Below are 17818 nucleotides of genomic sequence, written 5' to 3'. Positions count from 1 at the left end.
CTAAATAAATTTTGGGTTAAAGGGAGAATCTTACTGGAGATTATAAAATGATTTGAAATTAATAGCATTAAAGGTACTACAGACTTTTCTGAAATGCAAACTAAACTACTTAGAAAAAATATATAATCTTAAAAAGATTAAAAATAATTGAGTTAAGCACTCAGCTCAGGAGGTCTTTTTGTTTTTTAACAATATTTATGACAATTAGCATTTATTGAACAATTATTAAACTCTAGACACTGTTGAAAGTGTTTTATATGTTGTGTTTTTTTAAATTAATTTATTTATTTATATTTATTTTTGGCTGTGTTGGGTCTTCGTTTCTGTGCAAGGGCTCTCTCTAGTTGCAGCAAGCGGGGGTCACTCTTCATCGCGGTGCACGGGCCTCTCACTATCGCGGCCTCTCTTGTTGCGGAGCACAGGCTCCAGACGCGCAGGCTCAGTAGTTGTGGCTCACGGGCCCAGTTGCTCCGCGGCATGTGTGATCCTCCGAGACCAGGGCTCGAACCTGTGTCCCATGCATTGGCAGGCAGATTCTCAACCACTGTGCCACCAGGGAAGCCCAGCTCAGGAGGTCTTAAAACAGAAATAGAGTTTCAAAGAAAGTAGAAGAAAGGAAATGATAAAAAAAATCTTTTCTGCACCACTAATTGGAACATAAATTGGTAGAACCTTTGACACATGGTGAAAGGGGCATATTCAAAGATGTTTCTTGGAGTCTTATTGTCATGAGAGAAAAAAACAACTAAATAAACCCCAAAATGTTCATCAAGGAGGGAAAAAGTAAATAAATTGTGGGATATTCAGGCAATGTAACAAGCACAGTGGTTAAGAAGAAACAATTTTGAGTAAAAGAAAATAACTTGTAGAAAAATACGCATAAGTAAATTTTTAATAATAAAACACTCTATTATTTATGGATACATATCTTTTAAAAAGTATAAAATGTGAAACTCTGGCCCAGCTAGAGCCCAACCTCATAGCAAGGGTTGTCTTTGGAGAAAAACATAAAGAAATAAGACTGTGGAAGGATATACCATAGACATTATCTGCAATTATTTATTTTCTTAGAAAACTGTCTGAGGCAAAATGACAACATGTTCATGGCATTTTATTCTGGGTGATGGGTACATGGTTGTTTGTTGAGTGACCCTCTGTATGTTTATGCAGAATGTTAAATTGGCAAAATTTTTAAAATTACAGAAAATAAGAAGGGGAGAGGGGAAGGATTGGGAGAGGGGGAAGGGGAGAATGGGAGGGAAGGAGAGAGACAGAGAAAGACAGAGGGAGACAAAGAGAGTGAGAGAAAGAGAGGGAGGTGGGGAGGAGGAAGGCATCATCGGGTTGCCAACTTCCAGGTTGATGGCCAGGCACCATCAGTTTCTAGGCATCTGAATCCAACAGAACTGCCTAAACCTCAGTTAAGCCTTTATTTCTCCATCACACAGTGCTTTGTTTCAGAATGTCTTGTAGAGTGTGTTGCTGGGGAAAGGAGACAAGGATTTTATATATATAGGCCAAATATCTTTCTTTCTGCTTTCCACAACATCAGCTAATGACTGGAGGGACCAAAACATTGAATGTAAGCTGTCTGTGAAATTGTTGGGTTAAATGCAAGAGTAGCAAATTTGAATATCCTCTTGGATTCAAGTTGAGTGTATGCACTTTTTAATGATACTGAGTTGCATTTAATTTCTGTCCAAACTTACATTTTAAGAAATAAAATGGCTAAAGAATAAGAATGTCAAATGGACTATATACAGATACATACATTGTTTGAGCTCTAAGAATACCCAGAACACAAAGTAACACTCAGTATATGAAATGTTTAAACATAACAAGTATAGGCAACCCCTAACCTCCAAGTGGAATACAAATGTGTGTGCATTTATTTGTCTTACTGTCTAATCTGGATCTTAGAACTAAGACACCAACACACAAAGTTTTTGCCAACATTCATTGCTTTGAGGCCCTGCTAACCAAAGCAACAAATGTTGGTGAAAACTTTGTGTGTTGATGTCTTAATAAGCTTGAGCTTTGATAATAAAATATCATAGCCCAGCTCACTTAAACAACAAACATTGTTTCTCACAGTTCTGGAGGTTGGGAAGTCCAAGATCAAGGTGCTGGCAGATTTGGTTCTTGGTTAAGGACATCCTTCCTGTCTTGCAGAGGGCTGTCTTCCCACTGTATCCTCACATGGCAGAGAGAGGAAGCTCTGGTGTCTCTTCCTCTTATAAGTACACTAATTCCATCATGGAGACCCCACCCTCCTGACCTCATCTAAACCTAATTCCTTCCCAAAGGTCCTTCCTCCAGATACCATCGCATTGGGTGTTAGGGCTTCAACAAATGAATTTTGGGGAAACACGTGCATTCAGTCCCTGACAGTTGGATATTTATATATTAAAGGTAACAATACTAGAATCTTACAGAGTTTTTCATTCTTTTTCTTATTTGAGTAAGATACAGTTTGATTAGTTTTTGTGAAATGAGTAGCCACTTACAATGACATCAAGTTGAGCAGGTGCTAGTACTTTGCATTTCCCATTCGACAATGTGTTCTTTCCACAAATATTTACTGGCTCTTTTGCAATGGTGGAGATGTTCTGTCTCTGCTCTGTCCAATATGATAAGCACATGTGGCTCTTGAGCACTTGAAATGTTGCTAGTGCAAATGAGGGACTGAATTTTTAATTGTATTTCATTTTAATTAATTTTAACTAATATTTAAACACCATAGGTAGCTGGTGGTTACCGGATTGGACAGAACCACACTAGACACTCCGCCAGAAACAGAGCAAGAAACAATCCAATCAAGATTCCCTGCTTGCTATGGAGCATTTATGGGTGGGGGCAACAGAGGGAGAAGAGTAGAGATATCAAACATGCAAATGAATGCACAAAAACATTTATTAAAGGCAGAAGGCTGTAATGAGATTGGCAACTTCCTTAGAATGAGGGTCAGCTACGCTTTTCTGACAAGGGGACATTTGGTCTGGAACCTGGAATGTCAGCCATGCAGAGGTGAAGGGCAAGAGCATTTCAGGAAGAGGAGTCAGGCAGAAGAAAGTTTGGAGTGGTCCAGGAATGGAAGAATATGGGTGTGGCTGGAGCATCGTGACCCAACGCAGGGGTCCTAGGGAATGAGAAGGAGATGCAGAGCATGTTGACATGGGTCCAATCACGTAGGGCCTGGCAGACCACAGTCAGAAGTTTGGATGTGACTCCTAAGTGTAGTGGGGATTTTAAATAAGGGAATTAAATGATTTCATTTGTATTTTATTTTAAAGGTCATTTGCTGCCATGTGAAGAATTGTGAGGGGCAAGAGAGAAAGCAGAGACACAACTCTGGAGCTATCTCAGGGGCAGGGGAGAGAGAGAATGGGGGCTTTTCCTCAGATAATGGTGTGGGAATAAAGAGAAGTGGACAGATTCTGTATATGTTTTGGAGGTAGAATCAATGTAATTGGGAAGGAAGTTAGAAAAAGAAAACTTCTAGCTAGAAAAAGAAAACTTCTGGATTTCTAAAATAGAGGCAGGAACAACTGTATTCTTTTATTAATTTAACAAATTATCTTTTTTTCCCACCAGCTTCCTATTTTCTTTTTTCTTTTATTTATTAAACTATAGTTGATTCACAATGTTGTGTTAGTTTCAGGTATACAGCTTCAGATTCTTTTCCATTATAGGTTATTACAAGATATTGAATATAGTTCCATGTGCTATATAGTATATTCTTGTTGTTTATCTACTTTATATATAGTGGTATGTATCTATTAATCTCTTACTCCTAATTTATCCCTGTACCACCCCTTTCCCTTCTGGTTACCGTAAGTTTTCTATGTCTGTGAGTCTGTTTCTGCTTTGCAAATAAGTTCATTTGTATTTTTTTTTAGATTCCACATATAAGTTTATATCATGTAATATTTGTCTTTCTCTGCCTGACTTACTTCACTTAGTATGATAATGTCTAGGTCCATCCATGTTGCTGCAAATGGCAATATTTCATTCTTTTTATGGCTGAGTAATATTCCACTGTATATATCATACCACATCTTCTTTAACCATTCCTCTGTCGATGGACATTTAGGTTGCTTCCATGTCTTGGCTAAACAGCTTCCTATTTTCAATCTGTCTTCATTTCATCCACCAGAGTGAGACTTCTAAAATAATCCAGATTATAGCTCTCTTTTTTCTTACACTTTAAATACTTCCTCATCACATTACATACACAGGTCTAGACACTTAGGATGGTCCCAAGCTCTTTGCAGTCTGGTCTGACCTTCCCAGACTTCCCCTCAGCCAAGCCCCTTCCCAGCCTGTGTTCCCACCAAACTGAACATCCATACCTTCATGCCTGTTGTTCTTTGCGCCCAGGACAGTCTAGCGCTCCTCCTGTACCTAGAAAAATTTACTCATCTTTCCAGTCCCAGTAATCCCTGGCAGAATTCAGTATCCCAGGGATAACACTGCCCTTGAATTCATTTCCCGAATGATGTTTTTCACCATATATGATCATTAGCTGTGTCTATTATGTCTCTCCTGATAGACTGTGAGATTCTCATGGTCTTTTTATCTTTTTTCATCATTACATCTCCCAATGTATAATGGATACCCAAAAATATTGGCTGAAACAAATTAAGGTCTATTCCAGTATGAAAAATTATAACAGGTAAAATAAAATATTTTCTCCAGAAAATCAAGATGTGGAAGCAAAAGGTCCATTTCAATCAAAGCAGAACTGAATTTTGTGAGTAAATTGTTCACAAATTGGGAGAGTGTTCTCCTGATATATCAATAACCCTTAAAAAATACTATTTGTGCATTTTTCTAAGTCAGTGTGTCTTAAGTTCTTTTTTTGTTTTTTTCCCTGAGGGGGAGTGACATCACAGGTGCTTTGAAATTGTGATCAAAACTGTTGGATCATCTAACAGATTCATATCAATATACAACTTCGCAAATAATTTTAGAGGCTTCCAGGCCCACTATATTACACTCTTCTGTGAGCTTTTTAAAAATAATATACAGTAAATATTCTCAATAGTTGGAATATTGCCCACGTTGTCAGTTATTAGACTACAATTCTCATAGTGTGTGTGTCTAATACTACAGTTGGTTTAAATGTGCTTTGTTCTCGATGGCATAGAGCTTTGACAGAAGACCACACAGGACAATACAACATCAATGTGAAACTGTTGGTGAATTTCACTTCAGATAGAATTCATTTGTACAATGATGACAGGGTTCCTTTTCAATCCACACCACCACAGATCCTTTCCTGAAGGACAAAACAGCTAACAAGGAACTCCATTAAAGAGGAAAAACATTATATATGCTACCGTAGCCCACTAAAGAAATGGATATAATTTATTCCTAAACATGAGCAAATATTTTATTCTGTCTCTTCATGTTCTCTTCTTTGAAATATGATGGTCCTGTTTTTGACTCTGAGGTGATGTCAGATGAGATGTGGGTAGGTATATTGAAAAGTATAGCATGTATCCTGCATCCGATGAGACAATATTTTGTTGATCATTTTCTTTGGAATGAGATACACTCAAGAGTTCAACAGAGGCAGCAGTCCATCAGAAATTCTTTTTTAAAAAATAGATGGAAATTCCATTACTTGGTCAAAATTAAAACAAATTGAAGGAGGCCATTATTTGCTATTATTGATTGATGTGAATTTGAATGTTCCTTTCAGATAAGTTAGTCCTGATGGCTTTTATTGGAAATTGTTATTGAATTCAGTGTCCATTTAGTGCACCACTGATTTACAAAATTTAAGAATTAAGAAAACACCTGAGCATATCTCCAGGTGAAAATTTATTGGCAGAGCTGTGTCTATGTAACTAGATTTCGTTAGTATATGTATAAAGTACTTTGAGCCTAGGCTAGAGAGAATGATAGGTTAATTCATGGGGGGACCAAGTTTGCTGACTTTTAACCTCTTAAAAATACCTCTCACCTGGATTACTGCTTTGCCTCTTAACTTCATCTCCCTACTATATCCTCACTCCTGGCAGTCTCTTCTCAGTCCAGCAACCAGACTGATTCCTTTGAAAAACCTAAGGTTGAATCATGTCTCTTCTCTGCTCAAAACCCTTCAGCAGCTCCCCATTTTCATGCAGAATAAGAGCCAAAGTCCTTAAATCGCGTACAAGTCGCTCCATGACCGGCCTCTTGACATCTGACCTCGCCTCCTACCATTTTTCAACTTTAGCTACCTTGACTTCCTTGCCTGAATATATCAGATGTGCTTTAGGCTCCTGCTCTGGCTGTGCCATCTGCCCGGAATGCTCTTGCCCAGGTGTCTTGGCTCACTCCTTCACCACCTTCAAGTCTCTGTATCTCAATTCACCTGCATCCTTTCTCTTGATTCTCCTTATCCTGCTGACTTATTCTTTTATTCCTTGTAGAATTTAATACATTCTGACAATATTTATACTTTATTTATTTATTATGCTTATTGTCTTTCCCCCACTCCTTCCAGAATGTAATATCTTCAAGGATGAGTATCTTATTTGATAATACATTCCAAACATCTAAAATAGGGCTTGATACATAGTAGGGTCTCAATAAATACTTGCTGAATCAAACAAATGAACGATTGGCTGTACAACCTAAGTTTTGTGTGTTAATTTATTCTGAGGGTACAAAAATGAATAAGAAGACATGATCCTACTCAAAAACTAACTGACTACCTCTAACCTTTGGAACTATATTAAAATGTTTGCCATTGATCACAGGCCTGAGTGATAGAGCAGGGATGGTTCTACCAAGTCTATTCAACTTTGGGAGAAAAGACGTCTGTTACAAGGATTTCAGGGATACTCCAAAAATGTACATTACTGCCTATATTTTTTTAACTCAGAGTGATATCCTCTTCTTGGGCCCTTTACTTTTCTTAAGGTAATCACTTGGCGAGAAGTAAATTGAACCATTGGTTTGTGTATCAGAAGGCTAATCTTTAGGCAGATAGCACTCTGGGAGCGTCATAAAGTATGGAGCTACAAAGAATAAAGTAGCATAATTTCTGCAGAGATTAAAGCAGTAGGTTCAAGAAGTTACTGTCCTGGACAACAATGTCAGGCGTCTAAGTCTGGATCTCAGATGGCTGCAGATACATAGGAGCTGATTTCTGCTTTCATGACCCAGACACTGTCTCAGCATTGCCCTCCCAAATGCTCAGGGAGTGGCTCCACCCCATTTGAAGTCAGCCCTTCCTTATTAAGGATCCAATGTCTTCATCATGGCTGTGTAGGTACTGTGACACAAATATTCAGTGATGTTGTGGGCCAAGACCTCAGGGCCATGTGAGAGGAATACCAATATACCTTCAGGTCACAGTCTGTTCAGGCTGCTATAGCACAATACCATAGACTGGGTGGCTTAAACAACCAATATTTATTTCTCACAGTTTTGGAAAACGGGAAGTCAAAGATCAGTCAGCATGGTTGGGCTCTTGGTCAGGGATCTCTTCCTGGTTTACAGACAGCTGCCTTCTTGCTGCAAAGATGGAGGGCATGGCAGAGAGAGAGCCAGATCTCTGGTCTCTTTTTATAAGGGCACTAATCCCATCATGGGGGCTTCATCCTCATGACCTCATCTAAACCTAATTACCTCCTAAAGGCTCCACCTCCAAATATCATCACATTGGGATTAGGGATTCAACATCTGAATCTTGAGGGGACACAAATATTAGTCCGTAGCAGTACCCAAGAAATACCTGTATGTGCCTGTTTGGAAATCTTCTAGGGTCTCTTAGATGTTTAATGAAGAATTGTCTGGGCCCCCCCTTTCCCACACCCTCTGACCTCCAACCTCTGTCAATATATCTGATTCCTCATCTCTCTGAATCTTCTCATTTTAGAAAAAAGAATAAAGAGGAAAATATTTTATATAAACTAAATATACCTCATGGATGAATACATTTACTGCTGCATTTTTCTTCCAGTTGCAAGCCACTTCTGGGAAATAATTAGGTTTATCTAACAGCAGTACTTGAAAGATTAGAAGTAATACTGTATTAAAACTGTATATAAATAACATGAAAAGTAAACAAAAAAAAATGGATACTTGAATGAATAGGTTCAGATAATCCTAGTATAGGATGTTCTGTTTCTTCCTTGTATATCACTTTATTCATAGGTACATGTTTTTAGCCTTCATCATAGTCAAAATTATAATTGGATAGACTATCCTAGTGAATTTTTAAATCCTGGCTAAACATTTCTTTTATTATTCCCTAAAATCCCTTCATTACTTACTAGCTTGTAGAATAATTTTAAGTTAAGCAAAGAATTTTGAAGCAAATATCCCCTAAAATATATAACGTATTCTAGAGGTCGGTAAGTGGCTTTATGCTTAACCATTATCATACATAATAGACACAGCTACTATTGTCTATTTGCAGAGATAATTAAGACTAATTATATTTGGGGAAGCCTCTGTAAATCTATCAAAACTAGGGAACTTATCATCCAGCAGTCCATTAGTTTGGTGTCCTGACATCAATATTTTTAAGCTGCAATTTTCAGAAGATATGTATTTCATGCTTTTAGCCTCAATAACGGTGAATTTTCTTGTAATCACTGCAAACTCAAGATTATTTCTTCATAATTTAGTACCCTTTGGTCATCCATTAATAAATGCATTAATATTTCTCAAATGAGAAGAAAAAAGTCTCTCTTAATATGCTTGATAAATGCCTTAAATATAAGTTTTGCCCTCTAATACAAATCGGCTATCAAATGGCCCTTGTGAACTATCAGAGTGTCAGAGTGATGTAAATTATGTAGTAAAAGAAATCATGCAGTTATTTAAGTAGAACTTCTTGGAAGTATGAGATCGTAAGATGCAAATCAGTGTATTTCATTAAAGACTTTGAAAAACAGATTGTATACCATAGGCCTGTACATACTATTGGTAGTGGAAAGTATTTTTAGAATCAGATCCTCACATTGGCTTTGCAAGTGGTATAAAACAAAGTCTACTGTAAACCCATAGTTTACCTTCAGTACCAACTTCTTCTGTTTCATACAACTGCTTCATTCTGAAGAATTCCAGTGACCAGAAAGGATTGTATTAGCTGGAAAGAACCAAGTCAAAAATAAGGGGGCGAGAGAAAGTTCTGAGGGGAAAATTGCCTACACAGAGGAGCCTAAGAACATGAAATTTCATTTACACATTATTCTTTAGTACTTATAGTTTTTTAAACGCCTCTTTTGTATGACTGACACTATCAGGCACGGTGGGGAATAAAAAGATTTGTATAAACTCTAAAGTTCATAGAATTTATAGTAGGCACACAAGTATTATTTCAGATCAAATATAGAATCACATAAGTGGTATAGAAAGAAATGTAAGAGTGGGAGAGAGAGCATGCGAGATCATTTCTGAATAAATAGATCAAGGCAGATTTTATTGGGGAGGTAACATTTAACATAGAGGGCACAAGGTGTACAGTGGTTGACTGGAAGACAGTAAGTAGCCCAAGAGGACTGAACAAAATAAAGTAATCATGGAAAGGAAATATATACTAGTTTGTGAAAGGCTTGGAAGGCCAGAAATCCAAAGCAACCAGAAACCTAGAGCAACCAGCATGTCCTTAGATTACTGTAAGTACCTGTTTGTACATGGGACACAGAAAACCCATGAGTTGTGAGTCCAATGGGCCAGTAATAAAAGAGACAAAAGCTGTGTAACTTACAAGGAAAATAACTAGAGAAAACATGGGAAAAAAGATTAGTACTATCATACTTACCATGTTGAACTGTAAAAAAGACTGTCCATTCATAATTTTTCTACCTTCATTATACATTTAGTAAATATTTATTTGAGAGGCATGACATAGTGGTGGGGAGCAGGGGGAATTGGTTTGGGTTCACTTAGACGTGCCTTCAAATCTCAGCTCCACTAATTACTTATTTTTCAGAGCCACAGTTTGCTCATCTGTAAAATGGGGATAATGCTGCTTCCTTGCAGAGCTCCTGTGCATGTTAAATGAGACATTGTAAGCAAAAGCCTTATCATCACAGGGCCTGGGGCATGGTTAGTGCTAAAGAAAAGTTAGTTCCCTCCCACCATGGCCCCTTCCAGGCTCTGTTCTGTTCCTTCCTCTGTGTCTCTTGTCTTCCCCCAGAGCTAGGGCCACTTAATCCTTCTTTATAGGCTTTCCTGCTCTATAGATCCTAGAATTAAAGCTAAACCTGGGCTTCCCTGGTGGCACAGTGGTTAAGAATAGGCCTGCCAACGCAGGGGACACGGGTTCGAGCCCTGGTCCGCGAAGATCCCACATGCCACGGAGCAACTAAGCCCATGCACCACAACTACTGAGCCTGCGCTCTAGAGCCCACAAGCCCACAACTACTGAGCCCGCGCGCCAGAACTACTGAAGCCTGGGTGCCTAGAGCCCATGCTCTGCAACAAGAGAAGCCACCGCAATGAGAAGCCCACGCACCGCAACGAAGAGAAGCCCCTGCTCGCCGCAACTAGAGAAAGCCCACATGCAACAACAAAGACCCAACGCAGCCAAAAATAAAATAAAGTAAATAAATTTTTTTAAAAAATAATAAGATGGGGCAATTCCCTAAAAAAAAAAAAAAGCTAAACCTAAGCAGGAGTAATGCAAGGAACCCCTACCCAATATTTGGGACTCAGTTCGGTCACCCTATTGGTAGGAGTTCAGCTCTGATCTTGAGTGTTGTTTCGGTCTTTGGCCTTTGGCCCAGTCACCTCCTCAGAACCCCAGTCTCTCTAAGACCAAGTCTCTATCTTCTTGCCAAACTCCACAGCCCCCACTTTATTCTCTTTTCTGTTGTCTCTGCTGCCCTGGACCCTGTTCTGGTTGATAGAATCTTGCTATTTATAATGAACATCACCCAGGTTTAGGGCCTGACTGGTCTTCAGCGTGAGATCGCCTGCTTCTGGATTGGGTCTTCGGTTTGTGCCCTTCAAAGCTCTTGTTTGCTTTTTATGGAACTGAGCCACCCCTCCCCACAGAAGCTTTTTTAGAGCACTGACTTGGGTCTTTTGCCACGCCACTGGAATTTCCCTTGGACCCTGCAACTGAGGAAGTATGCGATTGCATGTGTACTCAGCCCTGGCGTGGTTCCTGGCACGAGTCCCTTGGTCTACAGGGATCTGTACCAGGCCTGTCCACATCCGCACCATTCTTAAAGGTACAAAGATGAGTACAAGTCTTATACTTAAGGATCATATAATAGAGTAGGGAAAATGAGACAAGTGCATGACTAAGCACAGTGCAAGGCAGGATATGGTAAGTGTGTCAGAGAAGCGAGAATTCATACAAGAAATCACATTAGGTTGACACATTTCTGAACTGCCATGTTGAAAACATTTGATCTGGGCTCTAAGTGTTAGATATCAAAGAGGAGCACGCAGCTAGAACAAAGAAGCAACATAAACAGACAAAAGGTACCAAGGAAAGAGTAAGTAGTGATGTGAAGGCCAGAGAGAATCTGGTCTAGAACTAGTATTAGAGATCAAGGCTGTAGTACACAGCCATACAGGCTATGCACTGCCCAACTCCACAAGGTCCCATTCTTACACATTGCGGGTTGACAAACTTTTTCTGTTTTATCTGGCCAGATAGGAAATATTTTAGGCTTTGCAGGCCATGTAGTCTTTGTTGTAACTACTCAACTCTGCCTCTGTAGCTCAAGAGAAGGCAAAGACAATATGTAAACAAAGGAGCATGGATGTGCTCCAATAAAACTTTATTTATGGACACTGAAATTTGAATTTCACAAAATTATTCTTTTGATTTTTTTCAACCATTTTAAAATGTAAAAACATGTGTTCTTAGTTAATAGGCTATACAAAAATAGGCAGCAGGCTGGATTTGGCCCTCAGGTGATAGTTTGCCAACCCTGAGATAGACTCAATGTGAATGATACTCCTGGATTGTAAGACACAGTGGCCATGTGGAAAGCCATTGGTGGTGTTTATTAAAGACAAGCATAATATTGTCAAAGCTAGATAAGAGACAAATGTGAGATAGGAAACCAATTATTTTCTTTTCTTTTTTTTTGAGGAGGCTAGTTCTGAGGCTGCTGTCATAGTTCAAGCTGTGTGTGTGTGTGCATGCATGCACTATTTTTGACACATTTTTGAACTGCTATGTAGAAAGTGACTTTTGACCTAGACTTTGTTTTTCTACACGCTCTATTCCAAAATGACTATACAGTGTATGACCATCAACCTGGCACTGTGACCACCTCTCTGAATGTCTTTTATACAAGAGAGTGGCAGAAGTGTCTAAAGAGAATAAAAGGAGAAAAGCAGTCATTCTCAAGGTTGTAACAGTGTGGGAGGGAGGGACCCAAACCCTTAAGTCAAAGCAGTAGTGTAAGTTGTCAGCAAGAGGAAACAAAGGAGCATTCACTTTACGATATCCTGGTCCTTCCTATTTTATCACAGCGTCACATAAAACATCTTACAAAATTCACCATGCTTTCTGTTACTCTCCATTTGAAAAGCCAGCACTTCGGCAGGTGTCAGAAATCTTGCTTCGGTTACCTTCTGCTTCAGAAAGCTTTATCTCATTGTAGATATGCTGTCTGCGTTCCAGCACGTGGCCGTGGGTAGCTATTTGTGGCTGGCCTTATTGGACCCATCTTCTCTTGCTCATCACAGCAGAGTTATGTGGGCCAGCAACTAAGCAGCAAAACTCCACGACAAGGTTCAACTAGAAAATTCTCATAGGGATTTTTATATGTTAGTTACCCTAATACCGACTGGTTTATAGTCTTTAACATTTCAGGCTAGCAATCTGTAATCTTTAAAAAATAGTAAAGATGTCCCTAATGTTTAGTATCTGTGTGTGCAATACTGTTACTAGCAGTAAGACACAGCTTCTGAACTACAATAATGGGTGGAGGTCATACCTAGGCGAATATATGCTTAATACGGGAAATACTTTTCTATTAGATATAGATACATACAAATGGAATGAACTTTCTCGTAGATAGTAAATGGGATGCTAAGTCAATAAGAAATTCTCCTTAAGGACAATGTGTTAATTTGGTAGGATACTGGAACAGGTGACTCGGACTCCCCTTATCATAATGTTGTAGGAGTCCACTGACTTTTCCAGAGAACCCAAAGCATATTTTAATAGTAGAATCTGTATCTTTGAGTATTTTGCATTAAATGTATTTAAAAGATTACATTTGTTATTCACAACATTTCTTTGAATACAGGAGATGGACAAATAGGTATCATTATTAACATTTTATCATCATCAAAGATCTTGAGGTACTAACAAAATAATTATGTATAAATTCAGTATCTTTTTGAAGTCTGACAACACAGGTACTCATGAATTACCCAAATCTATAAAAACCTACTAAAAGATTTTGATAACTTCCTAAATACATTCCAGTGAGATTTTTCAAATAGCTGACAGTTGGTCAGTATTACACCTGATCCTAAATACACATCAATCCTTGGAACATAGGGTTGATGTTGTCGCCCAATAGCTGATCCAAGTGTGGAGGCCATATGTGGAGACCGTGGAGCCATAAGATGCACAGAGGCTGGATTACTTAGTCACTACATAGAGGAGAGCTGTCGTGGTGAGTCACCTAACTTAAGCAGACTTCAGTTAAGGAAGAAATAAACTTTCTCATTTAGTCACTGAAATTTGGGGGCTTGTCACAACGGCACAAACTCAGCCTATACTAACGTAATTCATCTAGATCTTTTCTGCAGCTCCTATCAGCACTTTACCATTACGTCCTAATACGCCACGATCCCTAATTAAGATGTTTGAGAAAGTACAAAAACTGCTCTTTGGTGCTATGGAGAAAATAAGGCAGGAGAAGGTGACAGGGATTGGTTAAGGTTTCGGTGCCTTTAGGTGTTTACACTGAGTGGTCAAGGAAGGACTCACTTAAGAGAGAACTTTTGACCAGTGACTCAAAGCCATGCAGATATCTGCAGGAAATGCATCCTAGGCAAAAGGGAATATTCAATCATCTGATGTTTTCAGAGAAGCAAAGAGACCAGTGTAGCTGAAAGGCAGTGACTGGAGGAGGAGGAGAGTAATGAGAAATGAAGTTAGAGGGGGAAAAAAAGCACATTATAGAGGGCATCGTGGGCTGTTATAAGGACTTTGGCTCTTACTCTGAGTGAAATTGGAAGCCACTGGAAAGTGTGGTGCTGTGTCGTGACATGGTTTGATTTATATTTTTAAAGAATTGTCTTCTAAAAGCATATTTATGACACTAAAACGTTATTTACAATGGATGATGTTGTTGCAATATAATCCTGGCTTCACTCATGTGTCGTTATGATCCTTGACTAATTCTCACCAATCCAATACTGGTGGTACTAGCTTACAGTGCAGACTATATTGATGACAATCAGACTTCCATCTAAGTTCCCCAATGATACCCTAGGCTGCAGTGCCCTGATCTGAAACACTGCCATAAAGCTATCAAAGAAATCTTTTCAAGAGTCTTTATTCTCCTGAACCTCCGCTGTAAATTGTCAAAAAGAGTTGGATATAATTTCATAGCATATGAAACCAGCACTGGGAGCATCCTAGACAGAGATGCATTGATCTCACAAACTGATTACTTTGTCATTTCCACCTGGATACCCAAAAGACGTCTTTTGGCTCAGTATATGCAAAACTAAAATCATTCCCCACTCCTATCTACCTACTCCAGACATTATGTTCACTGTATTCCTGTTTTCAGTTCAGAAAAACCCCATTACCACAGTAGTTTAAGTCAGAAAACCCAAAGATTGGTAACCATTTCTAGAAGTTCCTTCTCCTACACACCTTTCAAATTCACCCCTTCCCCTTTCTTCCTCCAACACACCTTCAAATCTAGCCCCATTCCCTCTCTTGTGAACTGCTGAATCAGCCCCTAATGCATCTCTCAGGCTCCATTCTCTCATTGGACACTGCTAAAGGAGCATCTTTCTAAAATACAAATCTGGTTGTGGCACCCTCCTCCTTGTAAAGAATGAGGTAAACTCTTTGGACTTAAAGATCCCCGACCATCAAGTTTCTGCCTGCATTTTACCACATCTAGATTGCAATTTTTGCTGCACCACACAAAACTGCTTGTTGTTTTCCAAACATCACAAACAGTTTCACACATCTGTGACTTTGTGTATGCCCTCTGCTGGAATATTTCTTCACCTTGTCTAACTGCAAAATTGCTCCTGCTTTCAGCCTCTGCTTATATGCTATATCATTTGTGAAGTCTTCCCTGATGTCTCTTCCAGGGCCCCTCATGTGTAACTTTATTTCAATGGTGACTTTGAGCTTACATCTGTCACCCCCATGAAACAACTCTTTGTATGTCAAGCCCCTAAGACAGAGGCATAGTAGATACATAGTAAGTGCTCAGTCCATGTTGAATGAATTAATACTCCAAAATACCAGTCTGGCTCTGTTGCCTGGCGCATAAGGAAGAGGATGTCATGTCTGTATCCCAACATCCTATGATGCTCAGTGGGTAGAAAGTGGCATTATGCTGTCACATTGTTTGTGAAGGAAAATATAGTAATTTCTTTCAGCAGTGTTTTGGGTAAGTTGAACATAAACGATATTTTAATATTGAACTTGTCCTTACGGGTTTTTGTCTGGCATTTTATTCCTCCAGATTGATTTATCTTTGTAACTCTTCTTTGGCTTGCAGCCAATGTTATTAAATGATTACCATTCTTCTTAGGGCTGACCTCATTTTCTTGCTTACTGGATACTTTGGCTATGAAAGGGAAACGTGTTGAGAAAAATCAGCCTTTGGTTTCTTGGTTCATATGGGGATCTGAATTCTGAAATTTGTGTCAAAATAGATTTTATTTAAGAGAGCAGCTATCTAAAACTAATAATCTTTTTGATGCGATGGTAAATGGGATTGTTTCCTTAATCTCTCTTTCTCATCTTTCATTGTTAGTGTATAGGAATGCAAGCAATAATGGAAAAACTAAAGATGCCCGATTTTCTTAAGAAATTACATTTCAGTAATACAGCATTGTTTAGTGTTTGTATTTGGCTCTTTTATTCTTATTACAGGACAGCATATGTTCTGAGCTGGGACATTGCTGTTTTTGCCTGATCAACTTGAAAGCCCTCTCTAGTTGGCATAAGGCATGTTTGGTCGAATACTGCAATAATGTGCTGATATAACTGGTGGCTGAGTCATCTGTTTTTACAGGATTGGTACTGTAAAGAGCTGAGTCATATGTCTTGTGTCAAAATTGAGTGTGAATTTTAGAGCCAAAAGTAAAATAAACCCTTGAGTGTACTCAAGTGAAAAATCACAGCAACTTGTGGGCTGAGGGTTTTCATAGCTACTATTTGATTTTTTTTTTCCAAGCTGCATTATTTTACTCTTTGTATTTTCATGCAGCAAGTGGAAAAATCCAAGCTCAGAGCTCACTGTTACTGTTATGGAAAGGACGATGTTAGAAACGAGTCTCTAGTTCTCTGTGATCAGCTATAAACCTTGATCCCCTGCTTATTATGAGCTTCATTTGCTTGTAGAGTTTCCAGTGGCCAAGTGCTCAAATGAGGGGCCAGGGTCACTTTTGCAAGTGGGCAACTACTGAGATTAGGTAGAGAGCCCACAGAGGTCTCAGAACTTTTTTTCAGATAAATACCCAGAAGTGGAATTGCTGGATCTTATGGTAGTTCTATTTTTAATTTTTAGAGACGCCTCCATACTGTTTTCCATAGGGGCTACACCAATTTACAATCCCATCAACAGTGGACAAATGTTCCCTTTTCTCCACATTCTTACCAGCTTTTGTTAGCTCGTCTTTTTAATGCCAGCCATTCTAACAGGCATGATGGTTTTAATTTGTGTTTCCCTGATGATTAGTGATGTTGAGCACCTTTTCATGTACCCATTGGCAATTTGAATATCTTCTTTGGAAAAATGTCTCTTCAGGTCCTTTGCCCTTTTTTTATTGGAGATATATATGTGTGTGTGTGTATATATATATATATATATATATATAGTTGTTGAGTTGTATGAGTTCTTTATATATTTTGGATATTAACCTATTATCAGATATATTATTTGAAATATTTTCTCTGATTCTATAGATTGCCTTTCCATTTTGTTGATCTGTGTGTATGTGTGTGATATGGAATTCTTATAGCCACATTTATTGTTCCTTTATTGTTGACTTTTTTCGCAGTTGTCTTCATGCCATTTCACTGAACTTGCTGTTCAAAAGTCCTCTGGACTAAAGAGAATGTTAATAGACAAACAGAGCTAAAAAGTACAGATATTAGAGCCTTTTAGAATAATCTTGAAAATTAATATAGGTAAGCAATGGGGGGGGCCTGAAAATTTCTCTTTTTTTTTTTTAAAAAGTGGACTTCTAATTTTTTTGCCCCATCTTCCTTTGGCATGGATTTTTTAGATTTAGAATTTTCCAAAGGTTTTTTTTTTGTCCTTTGCACACTACACTTTAGCTTTTATGATCACCTGAATGGGTAATATCCAGACAAGTGCTTTATTGTGACTTTTAAAAAATGTTACTTGATCGGGAGCAAGCTGATGATTTCTGTCAACTCCTTATTAGAAGTCTTAAATCTCCAAGAGGCCACGGCAGTGAATGTTCTTCAAGAGTGGTCTCCAGGCAACAGGATTCCAGGAAGATACTGCAGAGGACACAAAAGTGAACAGAAATAAGATGAGACAGTGAGTTTGTAAAAAGGAAGAATTCATAAAAAATATAGATGTATTTGAGAGATACATATCAGAACATTCTAATGTCTTGGAGAGAGGAGTTAAAAGGAAAAATATAAGCCATAATT

At 38.6% G+C, this 17818-nt stretch overlaps 1 protein-coding gene and 1 long non-coding RNA gene across 2 annotated transcripts in view; one reads left to right on the top strand and one right to left on the bottom strand.

Moving 5' to 3' along the window:
* Nucleotides 1-17818, top strand: part of CYYR1 (cysteine and tyrosine rich 1) — a 105072-nt gene that overhangs the window by 49610 nt on the left and 37644 nt on the right. The gene's annotated exons all lie outside the window — the stretch shown is intronic.
* The window catches only part of LOC137766528 (uncharacterized), a 301549-nt gene continuing 301224 nt past the window's right edge, over nucleotides 17494-17818 (bottom strand). The window contains exon 4 of the long non-coding RNA XR_011074337.1: nucleotides 17494-17662. This is a non-coding gene — a long non-coding RNA (uncharacterized lncRNA). The remainder of the gene's footprint in view (nucleotides 17663-17818) is intronic.

Source organism: Eschrichtius robustus, chromosome 6, assembly GCF_028021215.1.
Source record: "Eschrichtius robustus isolate mEscRob2 chromosome 6, mEscRob2.pri, whole genome shotgun sequence".
Taxonomy (NCBI): Eukaryota; Metazoa; Chordata; class Mammalia; order Artiodactyla; family Eschrichtiidae; genus Eschrichtius; species Eschrichtius robustus.
Note: the sequence above shows the minus strand (reverse complement) of the source record. Positions and strands in the feature narration are given on the sequence as shown.